Source organism: Pseudophryne corroboree, chromosome 1, assembly GCF_028390025.1.
Source record: "Pseudophryne corroboree isolate aPseCor3 chromosome 1, aPseCor3.hap2, whole genome shotgun sequence".
NCBI classification, from domain to species: Eukaryota; Metazoa; Chordata; class Amphibia; order Anura; family Myobatrachidae; genus Pseudophryne; species Pseudophryne corroboree.
The window spans coordinates 972,292,786-972,319,011 of NC_086444.1; the positions used below are offsets into that span (position 1 = coordinate 972,292,786).

Here is a 26,226-nt window from a genome sequence, read left to right on the forward strand (position 1 = left end):
GTAGATACCAGTGGGGATGAGCTAATATTATGTGATGATGAGGATGATATTAACAACAGTGAGGATGGTTGATGATGGAGGATGATGAGGAGTCTGACATGTTCCAAATGTGACAGTGAATAACAACATTGTTAGCTGCCTTAATTCCATAGGTAGCTTGGTTTGTGGCGGCCCAAACAAACCATGCATTTCAGCCACAAAAGTGTCAGTCCCTGTCGCTGAAGTGCTTAGTTTGTTAAACCGTGCATGTCCTTTTTAATATAGGACAATTCCATCTTGCATGACTTGTGGACTAGATTTAGAAGAAAAAACATAGTATTATCCCTCACACTAGGATTCTCTGGTGCACTTCATAAATGTACTATAGGGGTGTGTTACTTAATTAGGATGAAGGGGGTGGGGGTAGTATCACCAGCAGGTCAGCCTACTAATATTTATTAGTGTGTAACATGGCCTAATTTGGAGTTTGCAGCACTGCAGTGCAATTATTAATTTTCTTGGCTTCTCTTTCAACCCTTATCAGGAATCTTTGACTATTAACACTATATTCTTTTATGGCCTTTTCTTAGTTGCTGCAAAACTGATTATTACATTTATTTAAGTTTCTAAATGAATCAATTTATTTAATTTCAATTAATTAATTATTTAATTACTCAATAAATGAATCAGTCATCAATGCATTACCTGCCTGTTGCCACTACATACTCCACCTCCATTTCCCTGTACTGCCCAGGTCTCTTCATTTGAAAACATATTTTCTATGGGATTGCATAGTTTATTAAAATTGCATTCTTGTCTGCCACTGCTCTGCTGCTATGTTTCATAGATGTGCTATATTCTTTTAAAGTAACTACTGCGTGTTTAAGCCAATGCTTTGTTGCTTCATTTAGCTAGCCAGCCATTGGCTAATATTGGTGAACAATATTGTGAGCTGTGAGGTGGTCTAAGTTCACTGGAAATACAATAAATTAATGTTATTGAGGTTAGTAATGCTATAGGAATTTTTTTTTTTCATGAAATCCAAAACCAAATCTAAACCAAAACACTTGAGGGTAGTTTTACGAAGATGGAAAAACAAAAACAAAATACGAAGATTGATACACATCTCTACCCTTTATTTGTATTGGTTGGATATTTACCACAGGTCCTTGACTGGAAACTTTTCAGAATTAAGGGGTGTATTTACTAGGCCTTGGATGGAGGTAAAGTGGACGGAGATAAAGTTGCAGCCAATCCGCTCCTAGCTGTCATTCTCCATAACCAGCCTGTGACAAGGTAGTAAAGAGATAATTGGCTGGTACTTTATCTCCGTCCACTTTATCTCCATCCAAGGCTTAGTAAATAGACCCCTATGTTTTAGTTTGCTCATTGCTACATCTAATTATGTTATGAAGTGATGATAGATCGATAGATAGATAGATAGATAGATAGATAGATAGATAGATAGATAGACAGACAGACAGACAAATAGATCCATAAGCTCCTCCTTAACTCTATGGGGGAAATTCAAGTGTTTTGTGCACCGGCAGCCAATAGATGGTGCCTGATGGAACAGTTCAATTGTTGCTCCACTCAGGCGTACACAGCAGCCGGCACTGACATTACTGTTATGTTATTCCGGTGAGTAACTAGTAGATAGATATTGTTGCTAAATTGTGTTGATTTGAATTAGAAATGTTTTTAAGTGATTGGCTGAATACTGTATTGTACACATCTTTAGTTGTAGATTAACATCAATGTTAGTAAGGATGAAAAAATACAGGCCAACAAGTTTAACATTTCATATACTCTAATTGTATTACTCCAGAAGAGGGTAAAATAAAGTTCCCTTTAGTACAGATGCTAATTTAGGGGGGGGGGGGGGGGGGGAGCCTTCTTTATCCGAAATATGTAACTCTTTTACATTTTCTAAATTGATTCTCTGATTGACAGGCAGAGGCGTTTGCGGGAAAGTCCAGGGTTGCTGGGGTGCGATGGAATCGGGGTGGCCACATGACGTCATACTCGGCCGCTGCAAATGAAAACATGGCAGCAGGCACACTGCTCTTCTTTTTTATAAGAATAATATTTATTGGGATTTTGACATTACATAGAAAAAATACAAACAGACAAGCTGTAAGTAAGAAAAGACACAAAGAAACATAGGGAAGGGGGAATTACCAGACCAGTCTAGCATCAGACAATCAGAACCTACTGACAGTCACATACCAAAAAACAAACAAATTGAATAACACATAGGAATGCAATGAGGAAATATTTGCTTAGGAATCTGAGCTAGGGGAATTTAGAACATGAAGATCTATTGGCGCACTGTAGATAGTAGAATGCCTCATACACTCCCTGAACTCTCCCCATTTAAACCCTTTAAACCATTTCATATGGCAAGAGGAGGCAGAAGATGAGTAATTAGTCTCCGCCGTATCAAATAGGTAGTGCTTATGAACTTTATCTGTGATAGCTGCTATAGTAGGGATAAGAGGTGACTTCCACAGCTGGGCAATAGAGGCCTTGACTGCTATCAAAATATGTCCTATAAGATACCTATCACCCTGGGACATGCTTCCCGGATAAAAATGAAACAAGGCTGTTAATAGGTCTACAGATAGAGCAAGTCCTAACACTTCGCCAATCATAATAAATACCTCCCTCCAGAGCGGTTGCACTACCGGGCACACCCAGAAAATGTGGAAAATATCCCCAACCAAAGCAAAACTGGGAGACCGAGGGCCATATTTTATGTTGCCGCTCTGGAATGAAGCAGGCCCAATGAAGCAGTTTATAGTACATCTCATAGTGGTGAGCACATTTAGATATCCTAAAACAAGTTTTAAAGATGACATCCCATTCGTCTTTATTCAGAACTTGAGAAAAATCAGTCTCCCATTTACCTTGAGTGGGTAGTTTCCCAGACACCCTTTCTGAGAGCATGTACTGATACCACCAGGAGATATTACCTCTCTGTGCCGAGGGTTTAAGTTTGGACAGAAGCAATGGAGGAAATATCATTATGTTTAAGGGGGGCGAGACATGACTCTGTAGCCAATGTCTTAATTGTAAATATTTGTAGAAATCATGGGGTGAAATATTAGCCTGACTCTGTAGTAGAGAAAAGGGAACCATACCATTTGCCTAAGACACATCTTTCAATGATTTCAAGCTCTGTACAACCCAGGAGTCAAATTCTAGAGATGGAATTAAGGCAGCTATGGCAGTTAGGGAAAGTTCTAAAGATAGTAACACAAGTCCTGTGCCAGAAGATACAAATTTACACCATACTTGAACTGTCGTAAAAACTGCTTTACAAGGACGGGTACAGGGGGGAGTCACCAAAGTAGGTAGCCATAAAAGATCTGGGAGACTAAATGGGGATATCATAGCAAGTTCAATAAGCACCAATAGTATGAGAGAATCAGTTTGAAACCAGTCTTTAACTTGGCTCAATATACAGGCGGAGTGGTATACCTCAACATCCGGAAAAGCAGCACCTCCTCTAAGTTTCTGAAGGGAAATAGTGGTTCTAGCTATTTTAGGTTTAGAACCTTTCCAAACATATTTAATAAGAATTTCATTAAATCTGTTATAAAGGTGTCTAGGAAGTAGCCTCTGTATAGTACGTTAGAGGTACATTAATTTAGGTAACAGCACCATTTTAGCAGCCGCTATGCAGCCCAACCAAGAGACTTCTTGCATCATCCATTCCGTAGACAAAGTCTCGAAAGCCGACAACAAAGGTGTATAGTTGCAATCTATCAAATCACATTCCCTGGCTAAGTTAACACCTAAGTACTTGAGAGACTTAACCTACCAAGCATATCTAAAATTCTCTTTCAAGTCCATTAATAAATCCACAGGAACGTGAAGTGCTAGGGCCTCAGTCTTGGAGGTATTCAGTCTATAATACGATACATCTGAGTACTGCCTCAAAACATGGTGCAGATGGGGGAGTGAAATCTCAGGTTGCAATAGACATAAGAGAAAGTCATCCGCAAAGAGACTGATTTTATGAGAAATATCATCAATGATAGGACCATGAATACTGTCAGAAGATCTAAGTCTCTCAGCCAAGGGCTCAATCGCTAATGCAAAGATGAGAGGCGATAAAGGGCATCCTTGTCTCATACCATTTGTGATATTGAAGCTCGTCGAAAGGCAACCATTGACATAAACCCTAGCAGATGGGAAAGAGTAAAGCGCAAGAATAGAGTCGAGTATGCCGCCTTGGAAGCCAAAACAACGCAACGTGGCCTGTAAGAACCCCCAATGAAGCCTATCAAACGCTTTCTCGGCATCTAAAGATAAAACTAGAAGGGGGGACTTAGAAGAGTCACAATAATCTATAACATCAAGAACCCAACACATATTGTCTGGAGCCTGTCTGCCCAGTACGAACCCCATCTTAGTAAGAGAAGGTATAAAGGGGCAAATGCGATTGGCAATCAGTTTGGCATAAATTTTGACATCCACGTTCAACAAGGCTATGGGCCTATAATTTTGTACCGAGGAAGGAGATTTCCCCGGTTTAGGGATAGTCATAATTTGTGCAGCCAACATTTCCTTCGGAAAATACCTAGCAGCTGAAGCTTCGTTAAACACAGATGCCAAAACCAGTGCCAGATCTGCTTGAAACACTTTTTAAAAATGCGAGGGAAATCCATCCGGGCCAGGGGCTTTATCAGATGGCAATGAATCAATAGATGCCATTATTTCCTCCATTGACCAGGGAGAGCTCAAGGACAGGCTGGCCTCAGAGTCCAATGATTGGAGCGATAAAGAGTGTAAAAAATAAAAGTCAATATCCGCCGTCGTTGGCTGAGGGCTGTTTAAAGCATCCTTCAAGTTATAAAGGTTATAATAATAGTCTGCAAACGCATTGGCAATTTCATACGGGTCAGATATCTTAGAACCGCCAGTGGTATATACATGGTGCAGCTAGTCTCTTGCCTTTTGCCCCCTCAACTTATTTTCCAACTAACGACTAGCCCTGTTACCAAAAACATAGAATTTCTGGTTAAGGCATGCTATATTACGCTGTACGTCTTTCAATGTAAAGGAATTAACCTTCTCTCAGCCAGGAGGAGTTGCTTGAAAAGAGTCCTATCAGCTGGATGTGCCTTATGCGCTCTCTCTAGATCAAGAGCTTCCTTTTAAGCCTGTTCATAAGTACGTATATAGTCCCTTTTAACTTTTGCAGCTATTTGTATAGCTGAGCCTCATACTACAGCTGTAAGGGAACACAAATGGTTGAAGATCGATGTGTCTTTAGGATCATTCTCACTAAGATAATGAGACACAGACTAGTGTATAGCTTGTCTAGCCTCCAAGATAGAGGGGGGATTATATCCCAATCTCTATGGCCCAGGCGTGATCCTCCTCGCACCAATATCCCATACCAGCAACAAAGGGGAGTGATCTGACCATGACATCGGTAAGATTTCTATTTTACGGATAGAGGCAAGAGTCCATTTGTCTGAAAAGGCTAAATCGATTCTAGAGTATGACCGATGTACATGAGAATAAAATTAAAAATCTCTCACAGTAGGCTGTTTACATCTCCAAACATCGTAAAGATCGTATTCTGCTATCAGTTGACTAAAACCTTTAGCAAAGTTATGAGGCGTGGGGGCTATGTAAACAGTCGGTCTGGATCTATCCATAACCGAGTCCAATACCATATTAAAGTCCCCAAGAACCAAAAGTGCACCTTTAATATGCGTCTTCAAGACTTTACAGAACTTCTTACAACAAAGTAACTGTCTAGTATTAGGGGCATAGCAGGACACCAGAGTGACATCTACATTTTCTAGAGTCCCTACCAAAATTAGATATTGACCCTCCGGATCACAATATTGTGAAGAGAATGTGAATGAGCAGTGTTGGGTAACTAATATAGCCACCCCTGCTTTCTTCTCTGGGCCATTAGCTGTGTAACAGAATGAGTATTTAGAATTCCGAAACAGGGGAGGTGCTGCCCTTTTAAAGTGGGTTTCCTGAACTGCCACAATATGAGCTTTTAATCTATGGAAATAGTTTAAGGCAAGTTTCCTCTTCTGGGGAGAGTTCAGTCCCTTAGCATTAACAGAAACTACATTGAGCATTGGTAATTAATACAAAACAGCGAAGAACTACTATCATAAGAGGTTCTGCAAAAAAGTAATGTCTGGCATAAGGAGAAAACAGAACACAAAAAAGAAACTAAACACAAATAATGAAAAAAACTGTAACCGCACTAACCCCGCATGGGGCCAAAACAGGCGCCATACCATGGCTGCATGAGGATGAATCATGGGGGGTTATTGGCCAATCCCCCATCGCCGTAACCTAAACAGCCATTGGTGTGCATCTGCGCCACCTGAAGTAGAAGCATTAACTAATGTCCCTCGCGAGACATCTACCCCCCACCCTCCAACAGGAAGGGGGAAGAGACATCCCAAATATCAAGACCATAAACATCATCCAGATGCGCAGAGGAACAGCAAACTGAAGTACAAAATCAGAGAAATAACATATATAACATTATATACCAACCATGAATCAAGACAGTAAGGTCCAAGACCCTAGAGAAGTAAGAAACATCACAGAGATACAGCAATATCAGTTCCCCTCAGCTCCAGCCTACCATAAAGCCGTAAAACATCAGAACTAGTAGCAATCAATTTACAGCAAGGGAACCGTGGGGAACCTCTGGGTATTTACTGACTCGACCCAGCCATAGACCAGTCCTGCTGGAGTCCATGAGCTGGGGAACCATGAACTGAAGTCTCTGCCAGATTCCACCTCTCCAGCAACTTTATGCCTTCTGGTAGACTATTAATAGCAATAGTGGAGTTGTCCCGTGATATCAAGAGTTTAGTGGGAAATCCCCATCTGTAGGGAATATTAACTTTCCTGAGAGCACTGGTTACAGGTTGGAAGGAGCGTAGTTTAATTAATGTGTCTCTAGAGAGGTCAACAAACAATTGGAGGGGGCCGAGAACTCCTGCTGTGTCTGACGATGGTCTAGCAGCACTCAGTATCGCCTCCTTTACATGGAAAAAGTGGACTCTCATCAAAACATCCCGAGGAGTATCGTCAGGTGCAGTACGAGCCTTGGGTAAGACGTATACGATCTATCAGAAGGTCACCCATCGCCAGGGACTGGGTCAATTTTCAGAATAAAGTGATAGCGTAATCATGCAAACTGCTATTAGAAACAGTTTCCGGCACTCCACTCAGTTTCTAGTTGGTCATGCGATGTGATAAGAGCATGAGCTCACTACCCTGTGCAGGGAGACCACAGCAGAGATGGGTCCCCAAGATCCCCTGGAAACAGCAGAAGAGCTCAGTATAAGCACCCGAGGCAGGAGCTCCAGCTCAACATGTCTGCCTGGGTTTGTTATCAAGCCACCCCCCCCCCCCCCCCCCCTTCCCTCTTCTCTACTGCTCTTCTCTAATCAGGAACCTCCTTACGCCATCTTGAGATGGTAATTTTTTTTTTGAGAAGCAAAACGAAAGCCTGAGCTTTCCGTGCTTCTATGAATCACTTTCCCCATACTACTGTATGGGGCACTGCTGGAGAAATATGGGATTTCTCTAAGGTAACCCCGTCTGTGAATAGGACAGAGTAAGCAGTGAAAAGCTCTGTTATCACTGATAAAGGGCTTTCACTGCTTCACGAATAGACCCCAAGGAGTAGGGGCGTCGCTGGAGAAGTCCAGAACTTCTCCATGGTAACCCCCGCTATGAATACAATGAAGCAGTGAAAAGCCCTGTTATTAGTTAAACTAGTTCCTCATTTTCCTGTGCAAGCTATGTGAGATATTGAATAAATGAAAACTGCATTAAAATGCACTTGCAATTCTTCTGTCTTTGCCATGAATTTAGTAATACTTTATGGAATTAAAAACCCCAATACCTGTAAAGCTAGAAATAAGTAAGTAAGGTGCTCCAACTTTTACATAGTTCCAGTTCAGTGTTAGGATCATTGCTATAATGAGCCCATTACATTTATATAACTCTCAGATATGATATTATACTTTACACATAGCTGAACACAAAATCTTCTGTCAAGCCCAAAGCATTTTATATGAATTATCCTTCACAGACTTCTGCTTACATTCGTTCCATTACTGGGTGGCCCGTGAGTTATCTTTCAGAACTTAATTAGGTTTTAAATGAGTACATATATCTGCTAAATTCCTACATGAATTGACTGAATGAATAATATAAAGTAGCAGCATATGAGGAAACATCTCTATCAGAACTATACACCTACTGTATAACATGTTTCCTCCACAACATATATTATTTTATGATGTGGGCACCAGTTAGTGTCATAATATTTTGTTTCACCACATTTTAAATATTTATTTATTATGCCCTATTAGCAGTCATTTGATATTGCCAACTTAATGTAATAAATGACATGGGAGATCTTCTACGCATGCGACGTATGACGCATGTGATGCAGGGAACACTGGGAGAGAACCGAATGGATCCCTCTCAGCGCCCTATGGGGGTCATTCTGAGTTGATCGCAGCAGGAACTTTGGGTCTAATTCTGAGTTGATCGCAGCATCAAATTTGTTAGCAGTAGGGCAAAACCATGTGCACTGCAGGGGGGACAGATATAACATGTGCAGAGAGAGTTAGATTTGGGTGGGGTGTATTGAAACTGAAATCTAAATTGCAGTGTAAAAATAAAGCAGCCAGTACAGAAATGAAATAACCCACCCAAATCTAACTCTCTCTGCAAATGTTATATCTGCCCCCCCCCCCCCCCTGCACTCACTGCACATGGTTTTGCCCAATTACTAACAAACTTGCTGCTGCGATCAACTCAGAATTACCCCCTTTGTTAGCAGTTGGGCAAAACCATGTGCACTGCAGGGGAGGCAGATATAACATGTGCAGAGAGAGTTAGATTTGGGTGTGGTGTGTTCAATCTGCAATCTAAATTGCAGTGTAAAATAAAGCAGCCAGTATTTACCCTGCACAGAAACAAAATAACCCACCCAAATCTCTCTCTCTCTCTGCACATCAGGGATGTGCGGTGAGCTAAATTGCTTAGGAGGAACTGGCTAGCATCAGAGCCAGATTTACACACAATATATGAGCCAAAGGGTACATGGGGCATTATACACATGTGTAGCAGTATAAACTCCTGAAAATTTTGTGAGTTTTGATTAGAGATGTGCTGAAAAGATAGGCAGGTGAGGCACTGCCTCACCTGCCATAGCCTTTTTACTCCACAGTTTTGGCTATAAAAATGTTTAGAATAATGCAAAGAAGATATTTCAAACAAATTCTTTGTATTTTTCATATACTTTATACCGTAATAACTCTAGCACAAACGTTAGTATGACAGGAAAGGCTCTGCCTCACCTGCCTCACCCCACCGCACATCACTGCTGCACATGTTATATCTGCCTCCCCTGCAGTGCACACGGTTTTGCCCATCTGCTAACAAATTTGCTGCTGTGATCAACTCTGAATTACCCCCTATGTGAAGAGAAGCCTTTAGGCTACTATTAGGCATTGTCATCCACAGATGATAATAATAATAATAATAATAATAATAATTTTATTTATTTAGCGCTCTTTCTCCAACAGGACTCATGGCATTGGCTACTGGGTCCATGTTCTGCAATGTATCGCATTTCGGAGCTTGGTACATACAGTATGTAAATGCAGCCAATACTGTTTTGGCAACATTTTCAGCTTTAGTACATACTGGCCATACTCTGATGTTTATAACATCGAAAATGATTGGTCATAGCTTAAAACTTTATTTCTCTTACATCCTAGAGGATACTGGGGTTCAATTTAGTACCATGGGTATAGACGGGTCCACTAAGAGCCATGAGCACTTTAAGAATTTGATAGTGTAGGCTACAGTATGCCTCTCCTACCAGACTCAGTTTAGAAAATGTGCATGGAGGAGCCGGTCATGCTTATGGAAGCTCCTGAAGAGTTTTCTGCATTTATTTTATATGTTTGTTATTTTCAGGCAGGGCTAGATGGAACTAGCCTGCCTGCTTCATGGGACTTAGGGGGGGAATGGCCCAACCTCTTGAAGGGTTAATGGTCCCGTTCCCCACTGACAGGACACTGAACTCCTGAGGGAACTATTCGCAAGTCCCACCACGGACAGCGTACATTCCCCCAGCACGCCGCCACCCCTAACAGAGCCAGAAGAATGAAGAGTGGTGAGTACTAAGCTGGCGTCCCGGTTAGCCGGGCTCCAGCCATTATGGCAGCATGAGGGTATGGAGACGCACGGCTTCTAACCGGGGCGGACTGCGTCTCCAGACACAGTACACAGCTGCATCGCAATACACTGTACACAGTACCCACACTAGAAAAAACATCCTTAAAACAGTTGTCTCTCCATTTTAAGCACCAGATTACCTCAGCCAGTATAAAAAAGCGGGAAGACCGCGCGCCATTAAGGGAGCGAGGCCTTCACTATGAGCGGATCCAGCAGCTCACCAGCGCCATTTTCCCTCTGCAGTGGACACAGATGCTGACTGACAGGGACACGCAGCTCCTCCGGAGTGACTCCAGTTTACCTCAGCGGTACCAGGGGGTCATAGCATGGGGGGAGCGATTATTAGTGTACTAAGTCCCCTATCAGAGTACTTGGTCTGTGACCCGGCTAAGCTTGGCATTAGCGATAAGGGCGCGGTGGGGGCTGGCTCCAAATAACTCTGTGTCTCCCTGAAGAGCTCTATGTGGGTTAATTGTGCTTAACCTTTTCGTGTGTGTGTGTGTGTGTGTGTGTGTGTGTGTGTGTGTGTGTGTGTGTGTGTGTGTGTGTGTGTGTGTGGAGTGGAGTGTTCCTCTGCACTGGGGGGCTCACTACTGGGTACTCAGGGCAGTGCACCTTCCAAAAATAGCGGGGCTGAACCGGAGTGGGTTAATTCCATTAAAAGAATGATCTCCAATATTTCTCCGAAATGATTCTGCAATGAGAAAAAGACGCAATACTTAAGACAGACTGTGGATGAGTTTATGAATAGAGACTCAGTCCCCAAACCAGCGTATCAATCCCCTCCCATTTGTCCACAAATATGATCTATGGCCCATATCCTGCAGTCTGACTCGGACGCTGATGGGTCAGACATGGAGGAGGGTGAGGTGGATTTGGAGGGGGGGATGCTACTCTGTCACAGGGAATAGAGGCTCTTATAGAGGCTATCAAAGATGTTCTGCAAATTCCTGATAAGGTGTCAGAGGAGTGTGAGGAATCTTATTTTAATGTCAAAAAGAAGTCCTCAGTCACTTATCCTGTGTCAAAGGAATTGAATATCCTGTTTGAATAACCGTGGGTTAATCATGATAAGAAATTTCAAATCCCTAAATGGTTGCTCTCATCTTTTTGGTCAGGTAACCTAATTGATGGGTTAGATTCCTTGTCTAGGGGAATGTTGTTTTACTCCTGCAGCATATACAGGACTCTGCAAACTTTATGGTGGAACCCATAAAAGAGATGGGCTTGCTTAATGCACACACCACTGCTATGGCAGTGTCAGCACGCAGGGGCTTGTAGCAACGCCAATGGACTGCTGATGCGGACTCCAGGAAAAACACGGAAGGCCTACCATTCACAGGAGAGGCCTTGTTTGGAGACGAACCTGATAAATGGATCTCCAAAGCTACTGCGGGTAAGTCTACGTTTCTTCCTTTTGCAGCTCCTCCAGCCAGGAAAGCTTATTCAACTTCAAATTTACAGTCCTTTTGGATGGATAAGTTTAAGGGCAAATCCAGAATTGCTTCTACCGCCTCCAGAGGCGCAAGAGGTAAACCTCACAAACCAGCAACTGCAGGTGCTCAGGAACAGAAATCAGGCTCTGCTTCCTCAAAGCCTTCTGCATGATGGTGGACCGCGATGCCTGGAAAGCTGTCAGGTGGGAGCCTGACTAAAATTCTTCAGTCACATCTGGTCAAGTTCATGCCGGGATCCCCGGGTCATAGATCTTATTTCCCAGGTCTATAGACTGGAGTTCCAAGAGTTCCCACCTCACAGATTCTTTAAATCAGGCTTACCAGCTTCACAAGAGGCAACAGAATGCCATCCAAAAACTGGTACAGACTGAAGTCATTGTTCCAGTTCCACCTCATCTGCAAAACAAGGGGTACTATTCCAACTTGTTTGTAGTACCGAAACCGGACAGTTTGGTACGGCCGATTTTGAACCTCAAGTGCTTGAACCCATTCTTAAGAGTGTTCAAGTTCAAGATGGAGTCTTGAGAGTTGTGATCTCAGGTCTGGAGAAGGGGAAATTCCTAGTGTCCCTGGATATCAAGGATGCGTACCTTCACATTCCAATTTGGCCGCCTCATCAGGCTTATCTACGGTTTGCACTGCAGGACTGTCACTACCAGTTCCAGGCCCTGCCATTTGGTCTCTCCATGGCACCGAGGGTGTTCACCAAAGTGATGGCAGAGATGATGTTTCTACTCCGCAAACAGGGAGTGAATATAATTCCATACCTGGATGATCTCCTGATAAAGGCGCCCTCCAGGGAGAGGTTGCTGAACAGCATTGGTCTCTCAACCAAACTTCTCCAGGATCACAGGTGGTTTCCAAATCTTCTGAAATCTTACGTAGAGCCAACACTGAGGCTTCCATTGCGGGGAATGATACTGGACAGAGTCGCAGAAGGTGTTCCTTCCATTGGAAAAGGCATTGGTAATCCAGTCGATGATTTGGTATGTCCTGAAGCCAACCCGGATATCGGTGCATCTATGCATTCACCTTCTGGAGAAAATGGGGGCCTCTTACGAGGCTCTTCAATACGGAAGGTTTCATGTGAGACCCTTCCAGCTTGATCTGTTGGACAAATGGTCCGGTTCGCATCTTAACATGCACCAGAGGATCCATCTGTCACCAAAAGCCAGGATCTCCCTTCTGTGGTGGCTACAGACTTCTCACCTCATCGAGGGTCGGAGGTTCGGAATTTAGAACTGGATTCTGTTAACCACAGATGCAAGCCTCAGAGGTTGGGGGCAGTCCACCCAGGGGGTGCAGTTTCACGGAAGATGGTCAAGTCAGGAAGTCATCGTTCCAATCAACATTCTGGAACTCAGGGCCATATACAACGCCCTTCTGCAGGCCTCATATATTCTTCAAGATCGGCCATTCAGGTCCAGTCGGACAATGTGACAGCAGTGATGTACATAAACCGACAGGGCAGAACGAAAAGCAGAGCAGCAATGTCAGAGGTGTCAAGGATTCTCCTCTGGACAGAAAAAAAATGCTGTGGCGTTTTCAGCGGTCTTCATTCCGGGAGTAGACAACTGGGAAGCAGACTTCCTCAGCAGACATGACCTGCACCCGGGGGAGTGGGGCCTTCACCCGGAAGTGACCAGGTGCTTGACACGTCGATGGGGATATCCATGAATCGACGTGATGGCCTCTCGTCTCAACAAGAAGCTCAAGCGGTATTGTTCCAGGTCGAAAGACCCACAGGCAGTGGTGGTAGATGCTCTAACGACTCCATGGGGTATATTCAATTGAAGTCAGATCCATTCCGACATTCATTTGTCGGAATGGATCCGACTAGGGCTATTCAATGTCATCTCAATTCGACTTTTAAAAAAGTTGAATTGAGATGCAGGAGCTAGATGGGGGAGAGCTGTGGGCAGACGGGGAGAGCAGCGCTACAGCAGCGGCTATATAGCCGCTGCTGTAACGCTGCTCTCCGCAGTCTGCCCATGGCTCACCCCTGTCCCCCCCCGTCTCTCTGCCTCACTCCCTCAGCTCCCCGTCCCCGCATCACAGCCGCCGCTCACTGCAGCTGCCACCCGGCTCCAGCAAGCGAGGTCTCGCTTGCTGGGGCCGAGTGGACGCTGCTGTGAGCGGCGGCTGTGACATCCTCCAGCACTGCTCTCCCCCCATCTGGCTGCTTGCAGCTCTCCCCGTCTAGCTTTCCGCGGCTGTCCTCCGTCTCCCCGTGGCTCTCCCCCCTCTCCTTCACAGTCCCTCATCTCAGTCCGACATTTTTTTATGTTGGACAGAGATGGTTGGAAACGGGGCCAAATCCTGTTGAATTTGGCCCCGTTTCCCTCAAAAGTAAGTGAATCGGCAGCTATACCTCTGATTCACGTACTATTCGACAAGTCGACTTCCCAGACTTGAATAAAAACAGCTGGGATTGAATAGGTCGAATCACGATTTGACCTTAAAAAGTCGAAAACTGCCGTCTTTTCAACAGACTGCAGCTTTCGACCCTAATTGAATATACCCCCCATGGTGTATGTGTTTCCTCCACTTCCTCTGATCCCAAGTATTTTAAAAATAATAAAAAAGGGAAAAGGTTCAAGCAATACTCATTGCTCCGGACTGGCCAAGAAGGGCTGGTATGCGGACCTTCTGGAGATGCTCCTCGAAGATCCGTGGCCTCTACCTCTTTGCGAGGATCTTCTGCAACAGGGCCCGTTCGTCTTTCAGGACTTTCCGCGGCTACGTTTGATGGCATGGAAGTTGAAAGGCTGATTCTAGCCAGAAGAGGGTTCCCTAACATGGTTATCCTGATTATGATCCAAGCCAGGAAGGGTTAACGTCTAAACATTATCACGTATTTGGAAGAAATACATCTCTTGATGTGAGAGCAGAAATTTTTCTGCGGTGAAATTTCATCTGGGACGTTTCCTGCTTTTTCTGCAGGCGGGTGTGGATATGGGCCTATGTCTGGGCAACCGTAAAAGTCCAGGTTTCGGCCTTGTCCATTTTTTGTCTCACAAAAGCCCTATTTAATTTTCCATGAGGACAGAGCTGAACTCAGAACTCGTCAGCAATTTCTTCCTAAAGTGGTGTCTGCGTTTCAAATCAACCAACCTATTGTGTTTCCGGTTGTCACCGACACCTCTGCTACTTCAAAGTCTTTGGATGTTGTGAGGGCTTTGAAGGTGTATGTAAAGCGAACAGCTCATCACAGAAAATCGGACTCGCTGTTTGTTCTTTATGATCCCAATAAAATGGGGTGTCCTGCTTCAATGCAGTCCATTGCACGCTGGATCAGACTCACTATCCAGCATGCTTATTCCACGGCAGGTTTGTCAGTTCCAAAATCTCTACAGGCCCACTCTACTAGGTCGGTGGGTTCTTCCTGGGCGGCTGCCCGGGGTGTCTCAGCTTTACAGCTCTGCCGAGCGGCTACTTGGTCTGGTTCGAACACGTTTGCTAAGTTTTACAAGTTTGATACGTTGGCTTCTGAGGTCCTTCAGTTTGGTCAATCAGTTCTGCAGAAACCTTGGCACTCTCCCACCCGGTTTGGGAGCTTTGGTACATCCCCATGGTACTAAATGGAACCCCAGTATCCTCTAGGACATAAGAGAAAATAGGATTTTAATTACCTACCGGTAAATCCTTTTCTCGTAGTCCATAGAGGTTACTGGGCGCCCGCCCAGTGCCTCGTTCTTCCTGCACTGTTACTTGGTTAAGTATTGTTGGTTCAGCTGTTGCTTTTCCTGTTTAAGTTGGGTTAGCATAGCTTTCCTCTGGTTTGTGTGTGCTGGTTCGGAATCTCACCACTATCCTTTATATCCTTCTCTCAAAGTATGTCAGTCTCCTCGGGTACAGTTTCCTAGACTGAGTCTGGTAGGAGAGGCATAGAGGGAGGAGCCAGCCCACACTATCAAATTCTTAAAGTGCCCATGGCTCCTAGTGGACCCGTCTATACCCATGGAACCTCAGTATCCTCTACAGACTACGAGAAAGGGATTTACCGGTAGGTAATTAAAATCCTATTTTAACAGTATTAGAACTGTAAAGAATTTTAATTGCTGGCTTTTTGCATTCTGAAGTTCTCAGTTTCTATTTATATATAGTCATGTTGAACTTCTGAAGACAGAAAGTAGAATTATAAACAGTAATAGATACAGCAATACATCAGGGACTACATCTAAGGATTGTGTCCTAGTTTCTTAGAAAATGGAATATGGGGCAGATGTATTAAGCCTTGAGATGTGATAAAGCAGTTGAAGGTGATAACGCACCAGCTAATCATTACGGGATTTTAAAAGTGACAGTTATGAACTGGTTGGCTGGTGCATTATCACCTTCCACTTTTCACTTCTTTATCACTGCTTTATCACTTACCCAAGCTTAATACATCAAACAGAAGGGACAGACTAGTCTTCTTTTGCAGGTAAAATCTCCCTTTGGGCCTACTTCAAGGTTGATTGCAATTTTCCTCTAATGGGCAAAACCATGTGCAGTGCAGGTGGGACAGATATAACATGTGCAGAGAGAGTTAGATTTGGGTGGGGTGTATTCAAACTGAAATCTAAATTGCAGTGTAAAAATAAAGCAGACAGTATTTACTTTGCACAGAAACAATATAACCCACCCGAATCTAGCTCTCTCTGGACATGTTATATCTGTCCCACCTGCAGTGCACTGCACATGGTATTGCCCATTACAGGAAAATGTTGATTTAGGCCCTTTGTTTCCAAATATTAGCATGTTCAATTCTTCTGGAACCATGCTGCTCCAAACCTGAAGTGCTACTGATATGTCTTAACAAAGGTCTATGGTGAGACTGAAACATACTTGCCTACCTGACCCTCTCCATGAGGGAGAAAAATGCTCTGTTCCTGGACTTTCCTGGTAATGTATGATTGCCATCGCCTGTGGTGAAACGCCTTTCTTATCAATTAACTAGCTCACCACAGGTGATGGCAATCATACATTACCAGGAAAGTCCAGGGACAGAGCATTTTCTCCTTCATGGAGAGGGTCAGGTAGGCAAGTATGGACTGAAACAATGACACTTTTGGCAACCAGTATGCTGCTATTTTGAAAAAAAGCCTGCTTTTATCCTATTGAGTACCTTCTGTGTGTAATGGATTTATAATATGGTCTGAAAATTATTCAGTGTTCACAGTACCTGGAAAAGTACCACATGAGTGCATTATGTTAGTATAGGAAAGTGCTACTGCGCCTACTCCAACATGGTTCCTCCAGGGATGCCTCATTTCCTAACCAAGATGTTATTGTGCACAGTGACAAATTCTCCTCCTTAGCTCCAAGAGACCTATCTGTTTTACCTGCGCTACCACTGTTCCAGCATCCTGCATTGCTACCCGCACCTTGAGTACAGTCACTGGCTGGTGAGCTGCTACAACCCCGCTCAGCTCCACTTATAACTTAGCCAGTGTAAACACAGTGAGTATGGCTGTATTCTATATAGTGTGTGTGTGTGTGTGTGTGTGTGTGTGTGTGTGTGTGTGTGTGTATATATTAACAGTGATTATTAATTTTATGAACAATTGAACAGAGAGAAAAAGACTCTTGTGTTTGTGCACTCTTATTTATTTGGTAACTGCCATGAAACATTTAAAAGAGATAAAATATAGCCTTTATTATTGCAATCAATGGAAATAAATTTGTATCCAACAGACAACGGACACATTTGAAGTACTGAAAAAACGAAACAAGGTTAAAAATAAGGTATATTCTGGTCAATCTATATGTAGAGTGCTAACAATGAAAAGGTTTTCAACTACACCTGGTAATCAATGAATGAATGGATGTACTTGGAAAGGTTTGTAAAACCTATGTATTGGACAGAAAATACATCTAAATGTCACAAAACACAAAACTACAAACACAATTGGCTTTAGAAAGAAACACAAATGTTAATATCTACATCTGTTGGTCATAGATAGAAAATGATGTATATCACACATGCAACGAATCAACCTAATAAAAGAAAAATAACTAGAGAAAAAGAGAAAAAGAGAAATGTAATTAAAATGTGAAAAGAAGGGGGGTACTACTGGTACTTAAAGTGCCCTTATAGAAGGAGGGTAAACAAAAGCCGGGTGAAGATGGTGGATGCTTCCAGTTAATAACGGGGTGCCCCTAATTGCTATGGGCGGTGGGACTGCAACCAAAGGTTAAGATGTGAGGACCCCGGACTCACTATCCTAACCGGGGTCTGGGCAAAATCAGAATGATGCTCCATTACAGATGCCTTACTGATTCGCAGAACTCCCGGGATTCAGTTCCATTCTCGGGGGAAGAGAGAGTCAACAACTTCAAGGCCTGAATAGGACTACCCGCCGGCCTTACCCCCTTCTTACGGAGTCTTACCTGTCTCTCCACTCTGTGCATCCCAGCGTCCTCCCGCTTCTGTTCTCCTCGCATCTCTTCCCGCTGCTGCCGTTTCCTGGTGACTTCTGGGTACAGGCTTCTGGTCACATGGTCGCGGCTATTGCGGCTCTGTACTCTCCTCGCACACCATTGTTTTTAGTGGAGCCTGGGAGATATTTGGATAGAGCTCTGTTAGTGGTGATTCTGCTTGCATGCAGGGGCTGGTTCTCCTACGCATATCGACCCAGTGGGGCCTTCATCAGGCAGTCTGTAGTAACCATCTTGAATCTGGGCTCTTTATGCCCTTTCTGTGTGACATCATTGTGGGCATAATTAGGCTTCTGAGAGAGGGGAAGGGGTGGGGAAGGGCTAATCTTTTTGTTTTAATCTTGATACGCCAAGATTTACTTTGTTGCATAAAGAGTTTAAACAGACTGAGATGATAGATTAGGTGAGGTTCTTCCCATTATACTTGACGAACAAGACGTCTTGAGATGTTTGCGTGGTGTCACTATAGGCAAAGCTGCTGGTCCTGATATGATTCATGGTAAAATCCTTAGGGACTGTAGTGATCAGTTAGTGGGTATCTTTATGTTGCTTTTTAATGTATCTTTACATCTATGTATAGTTCCCTATTATTCCTGTGGCGAAAAAGAGTGTGCCCAAATGTTTAGACGATTATCGTCCTATTGCATTGACCTCCTTGGTTATGAAGTGCTTAGAACGCCTGATGTTAAGACATATTAAATCTAATTTTTCAGCAAATTTTGTTCCTTTCCAATTTGCGTATAGAGAGAATAGCTCTACTGATGATGCAGTTTTGACTGTATTACACAAGGGCGCAGAACCACTTAGAGAAGAAGGGGACATATGTAAGAATTTTATTTGTGGATTTTAGCTCTGCTTTTAAATTTAATACCATAATACCAGTATCTTTGGTCTCTAAGATTTTTTCTTTAGGCCTAAATGGGTTTACGTGCAATTGGATTTTAAATTTTCTGACTGATCATCCCCAAGTAATCAAGTTAAGTAGTTTTGTTTCTAGCAAGGTGCAGTTAAAAACTGGTGTGCTTCAGAGGTGAGTTTTGAGCCCATTATTATATTCTATATTTACATATGATTGTTTCTCTGCTGTCGAATCTGTTAAGGTAGTGACATTCGCCAATGATACAGCGGTAGTCGGTCTGATTAGCGAAAATGATGAGTATGCATATAGGCAGGAGGTCTTCAGATTGTTAGAACGGAGCAAGGAAAACTGTTTGCATTTAAATACATCTAAAACAAAGGAGTTGGTAGTTGATTTTAGGCGAGGTAGTCAGAGACCGCTACTTCCTGTTTTTTTAGACGGTATGCAAATTGAGGAGGTACATTCTTTTAAGTTTCTGTGCATTTATATTTCTAGAGACCTAACCTGGTCTTTAAACTGTACCTTCTTCTTAAGACGACTTAAAGCTGCTTGTTTAAGTACAGATATGCTGATTTAGTTTTATCGCAGTATAGTAGAGAGTGTTCTGACTTACGGGGTAACAATATGGTATGGGAACTGTACTGTGGCTGAGAGGGCTTCCCTGGAACGTGTGGTCAGAACTGCAGGCAGGGTTATTGGTGTGTCCCTACCATATGTATATGACCTTTATGAAAAGAGAGTGTTAAAAAGAGCTAGAAATATATTGGCAGATTCCAGTCATTAAATTACTCAGTTTTTGAGAGATTACCATCACAAAAACGTTTTGGAAGTGTACGTATGCATACAAAACGTATGCTTAATAGGTTTTTTTTCCAACAGCTATACGTGCACTAAACGGTTTAAATGAAATGAGATAATTTATAAGTGAGACTTGTTTTATTGTTTGTTTTATTGTGCAGGATGTTTATTGGAAAAATTTCATTGACATTTCATTGTTGTCTTGTTAAAGACAATAAAGTATTATTGTATTATTGTATTGTATTGTATTGTATTGTATTGTACTAGAAAACAGTAGACATTTTGTGTGTAAAGATAACCAAAAATATACTTAAATATTGTGCATACAGATATTGTTAAAATTAGAAAAGACATAAAGTTCAGTTTACAATGGCAGATGCCATATCAGAAAAAGGGTGTGAAAGAGGCATATGCTCAGTGGGCTAGTGGTTAAGACTGTAGAAAAAGGATAAAAAATTATATAAGCAATCATTTTCAGATCAGGGACCTGAGAGAGGGGTTTGTATTATCTGTGGGCTATAGGAATGATTATACCATAGCAATCCTTCTTTAGTATGTATTTGAGTGGGTATGGTAAACCTATGCGGATGTTTGGGAAAGGTAAGTATTCTAGACAGTAGTGACTTGAATCCCTAATTAGAAGGGAGACAGACTACGGGGTCATAAAGGTGTGTGTAGGCCAAAGTATATGGTATCTGTTTGGATGGTCGACCATGTTGCGGTCGACAGTCATTAGGTCGACCACTATTGGTCGACATTGACATGTTCAACATGGAAATGGTCGACGCATGAAAGTGGTCGATGCAGGACAGGTTGACACATGAAAATGTCGACATGGCTTTTTTAAATTAAATAGATTTTTTACTTTTTAATACTTTACCATCTACGTGGACTACGATTGGGAACGGTAACCTGTGCTGAGTGCAGTGGTAGCAGAGTGAGGCACCTTGCCCGCAGCATGCAATGGGATGCGGTACACTAATTGGGGTTCCTGGTCATGTTATGGAAAAAATTACACCCGAAACAGTTCAAAAATCCATGTTGACCTTTTCATGTGTCGACCTGTCCAGTGTTGACCATTTTCATGTGTTGACTATTAGTTAATGTCGACCATGTCTATGTCAACCAATAGTGGTCGACCTAATAAATGTCGACCTTAACATGGTCGACCATTCATACCAGAACCAATGTATATGGCCTCCTAACATGTAATTATTGCTCTTACTTTGTTGTCCACATTTAAACCATATGGCCTTAGAGTTTGTAGTGTAAAAATCCACTTGAGTTCTTCTTTGTTTATTCGCTTTAAAAAATCTCTTCCACTCCAGTTCTGTTGGACTAATTTGATACCCAGGAACTTCTTCCCGGCAGGATTCTGGTCGTGTTTTTCCCTAAAATGATTTGAAAGGTTGTGTATCTCTAGGACTTTTTTTTATGTTTCTCGTGTGTTCCGATATCCGTGTTTTCAGAGTTCTCACTGTTCTCCCTGCATACTGTAAGTGGCATGGGCATTCTATAAGGTATATCATCCCTTTCCTCTGACATTAAATGTGTTCTTCTATTTTCAAAGACTTTTTTGTCTTACTTGAGTCAAAGCTTTTTAATGTCACTGCATTAGTTTTCAATATTGGCATGTGCCACAGTAATAGAATCCGTTGCTTTGTTTCTGGCCCGTAAGGGTCTTTTGTATGACCTCTTTTTTCTGAGGTGACTTTGTGTTCATTTGGACTTGAGATCAGGTGCTTTTCTATATACTACCTTGGGTTTATTTGCCAGTATGTTCACCAGTAGTTCATCCTCTAAAAGGATGTGCCAATGTCTATAAAGTATTTTCTCCAGTGTTCTGTTGTCATTACTGTGCTATGTCAAGAAGATTGTTTTGTATTCCTCACTAGATTTCTATCTGTTCCTGTATGTCAAGAATGTTTCTCTTTCTGGGTTAGTGGTTTTTGTAAGTCTGCCTCAAGCATCTTTTCCTTGTAGCCCCTGTCTAGAAATTGTTGTTTCATTATTTTTGGCTTGTACTGTATCTCAAAATCTTCTAGCTAAGTACAGTTTCGCCTCACTCTTTTGAATTGCTCTAGATGGTATGTTATTTATCCAATTGGGATTGTGCCCACTTGTGTTCAGGATGTAACTGTTGATGTCTACGCTTTTTTTATAGGTTCTTGTGCATAGTGCGTGGTCTTCTATGACGATGGTCAGCTCTAAAGAATTGACTGAGGTCTGACTGTAATCTGTTGTGAACACTAAATTGTATTAATTATAATTGATGTAGCTTAAGGATTCAAGCAGTTTTTCTTCAGTACCGTGCCAAATGAAAAAGACATCATCTATATACCTACGCCAGAGGATTAGGTTTGCCCCGAAGCCATGCTCACAACATGTGTTCATGTCTTCCAACCTGCTCATGACAGATCCGCAAAATTCGAGGTAAACCTAGTCCCCAAAGCTGTGCCTGTTGTTTGCCTGTAGTGCGTTTCCTCGAACCAGAAGTTGTCATGTTGCGGATGTAGTCTATACACTCTAGAATGAAATTGGACTGTGTTGTTTCCATTGTGAAGTCTGCTGTTAGGAAATGGTTTACTGCAACTAACCCTTGTTTCTGATCTATAATTGTATAGAGTGATGGTACGTCACTTGTACATATCCAGTAATCGTCTGACCATTTGATTGTGTTGAGAGTCTTGATGATGTCTGTTGTGTCTTTTATGTAAGATCTCTGTAATTCTACATACATCTGCAGGTATGTGTTGATGTATTGTGAAACGTTAGCTGTGAAAGAGCAGATCCCTGATATTATTGGGCGGCCCGGAGGTTCGGTTTGGTTTTTGTGTACCTTAGGTAAGTAATAAAATACTGGAATGATGGGATTTGAGGTGTCTAAGAATGTGTGTGTTTTTTGTGAGAATGCCTTTCTCAAGGCCATCTTTCAAAAGATTTCCTAGTGATTTTTTGTACTCCATGGTAGGGTCTTGTTATCTCTCATGTTTTCCTGTTATTCCAAATTCTTTGAGATTCTGCTATAAAGTCTTCTCTGTCTAAAAGAACTATCCACCCCCCTCTTTTATGCTTTCTTGATTACCAGCTCGCTATTGTCACTAAGTCTTTGAGTGCGTCTTTCTCGGCTATTGTTAGATTGATGTTTTTGGGTTTGTTGTTTATTTTGTCCATATCTCTTGTTACGAGTTGTACAAATGTGTCTATGAGAGATCCTCTCATGAGTTGTGCGTAGACATTTGAGATGGGTTTCAATTTTGAGTGTTCAAATGCATCTTTGTTGGTGTCAGGTTCTGCATAAACAATGGGTGTTTTGTTGCAATATTTCCCGTGTCAATTTCCGCGTAAATCGGTGTAGATCTAAGTATATTTCAAATTTGTTTAGTCTCTTTGTGGGTGTAAATTTTAGGCCTTTGTTTAGCAGTGTGATGTGTTCTTTTTTCAGTGTGGTGGTGCTCTGATTAAAGATGCCTGAACTGTCTAAATTAGGTTGCTGTTTCTTTTGTGTCTTGCTTCCTCCTTTTCTTCTACATCCTCATCTAGTACCTCTAGTTTGCATTTGTTCATTGTTGTTTTTGTTCGCAGGTCCCGCAATTAACTGGAAGCATCCACCATCTTCACCTGGCTTTGGTCAACACCTCTCCTCCCCCCTTCCTCACCACCTGTGTGCTGGTCCCACAGAGACTGTGATGTTTGGAACCATAAGAAGCTCCCTTTAATACAAAATAAACAACAAACATCATGTGCTTTTTCATTATTGATTTTAGCTTCACTTTATAACCGTATCATTCACCACTACAAATAGGGTTTGAGCGCTGGTTCCCTGTGGTTTTATCCACATCTGTATACTTACTTTCACTTGAAACCTGGGTCTTTTCACTGTCACACTCACTTAACACAAAATGCACTATCTCTTGATTCACAGTGACGTGGAGCATGGCATGCATAGCGATATCCCCAATGTCGCACTGTTAGCAATTTCCTCCTATATGTGTTTCTAGACATATCCCATGTTGCTAGCCAACCATCAGACTCAGCGAGGTAGAACATGCCAAACCCCACAAATTCTCCTACCCAACAAATCTAAACAAAACAAAGGGCTGCCTATCCAATATTAGAATAATCACGTAGTTATCACCCACTACCCGCCTTCCCTGCACATAGTGAATTAAATGTTTCCTCACTATGGAAGTCTCTCAAGCGCTCAAAGAGGGACTAGACATAGGCATTCTATCCACACAGGAACACACTTACCTGGATACACAACATCCCATAATACCGGTATTTTATTACTTACCAAAAATTCATAAACATCCTACCAAACCACCAGGTAGACCTATTATTTCCGGCATAGGTTCCATCAGTTCCAATCTATCACAGTACATTGACACTTTCCTGCAGCCGTATGTTAAACAGCAAAAATCGTACCTCAAAGATACCACGGACATCCTACAGAAACTGCAATCTATTTCATGGGAAGACAATTATTGGCTAGCTACAAGCAATGTAACATCCTTGTACTCAGTTATAGATCACACACAGGGACGACGTAGCATACAACATTTCCTAGACAACGACCCAGACATGAAGATAGAACAGCGGGAATTCATTCTAGGAGGAATAGACTACATACTGACTCACAACTATGTCTGGTTCGATAACGATTTCTTTCTGCAAACCACAGGGACCGCCATGGGGACAAGATTTGCGCCAAGTTACGCAAACCTCTTTATGAGTAAATGGGAAGACGACATCATATGGTCAGACCCAGACCTTGGCGCAAATCTCGTCCTCTGGACCAGGTATATAGATGATGTCTTTTTCATCTGGAAAGGGGACGAACAATCACTTAAGAGCTTTCTATCACATCTCAACAACAATGACCGCAATCTGCAATTCACCTCACATTACAGTCAAGAAAAGGTGGAATTTCTAGATCTCAATATCTTTGTAAAGGAAGGGACGTTGCACACCAACACATTCAATAAAGCAGTTGATGTAAATAGCTTTATACTAGCCTCAAGTGGACATCATCCTACCTGGCTCAACGGTATCCCGATGGGCCAGTTTAAAAGACTTAGACGCAACTGCTCTAGGCTAAATGATTACGACACACAGGGACACACCCTGAGTGAAAGATTCAAAGAGAAAAATTATCACCCTGACTTTGTAAAAAGGGCCTTTGACACAGTTCGAGCAAATGATCGCTCAACACTTTTGGACTACAAGGACAAATCTGCACAAAAAAATATGACTGAAGGACCTATATTCATCACACAATATTCTGACCAGGCACATAAAGTCAAGAAGATCCTCAAAAAACACTGGCCAATTTTACTACAAGATGACACCTTGGCAGAGATACTACCACAGAATCCTAAGGTAGTATACAAAAAAGCTCCAGACATTAAACAAAAACTTATACATAGCTGCATACCTCCGACAAACACCACACAGACTACCATTGATGGCTCACATAGCAAAGGAGGGTTTTTCCATTGCGGGACATGTGTAGGTTGTAAGGTAACCAATTCCAGGAGTACTACACCAACCTATAGCATAATATCTGAGGCGAATACACATGAGTATAAAATAAGGAATAGGTTGACATGCCACAGCAAGGGCATTATATACATCCTCCAATGCCCATGTGTTAAACAATACGTAGGAAGAACAATACGACCACTGAAAGTCAGAATTGGGGAACACGTACGCAACATTAGGAAAGGCACAGAAGACCACCCATTATCCCAACATTTCAAAGAGTTTCACAACTCAAACCCTGCTCTACTTAAGTTCACTGGTGTAAAAGAGGTCAAAAAGAACTGGAGAGGAGGTGATTACATCTCCAGAATCAATAAGGAAGAACTGTGCATGATGATTAATTTAGGGACACTGGCCCCCAAAGGGCTCAACATTGACAACGAAATTAGGTCTGTCATATGCAAATGAAGACATATCCCATTTCAAGTCAATTCAACAGCAGCTACATTCACTATTCTATGACATTCTCACATCAAAGTAGTGACAGGCATTGGTTAATGCTGTAGAGGGTTAATCATTATTCTCATGCTTTTGAACATAGCCTCAAAATATCCCAAGGTTCATTATTTTGAGTATTAACACCATTCTGCAAGATTGATTCATATAACTGCTATATTGTAACTTTATATGTATCCTTTTCACTACGGATATATTTTTCCATTATTTTCCTTTTTTCAATACTGGGCACACTCTAAAGCACTGTGATGATGTCACATCCTCCCATAAACTTTGATTGACAAGCTGTGAGCCAATCACAAAGCCAGACGATACTGGGCACACTCTAAAGCACTGTGATGATGTCACATCCTCCCATAAACTTTGATTGACAAGCTGTGAGCCAATCACAAAGCCAGATAATACTGGGCACACTCTAAAGCACTGTGATGATGTCACATCCTC

At 42.3% G+C, this 26,226-nt stretch overlaps 1 long non-coding RNA gene across 3 annotated transcripts in view; it reads left to right on the forward strand.

Annotated features, from left to right (window-relative positions):
• The window catches only part of LOC134979925 (uncharacterized), a 130,596-nt gene extending 107,072 nt beyond the window's left edge, over window positions 1–23,524 (forward strand). For 2 of the 3 annotated variants that reach the window (XR_010190311.1, XR_010190312.1), the window contains one exon: window positions 23,368–23,524. This is a non-coding gene — a long non-coding RNA (uncharacterized LOC134979925). Of the gene's footprint in view, window positions 1–21,110; window positions 21,191–23,367 lie in introns of all 3 variants that reach the window. The other variant, XR_010190316.1, reaches the window with a different exon arrangement.
• The last annotated feature ends 2,702 nt before the right edge of the window (window positions 23,525–26,226 follow it).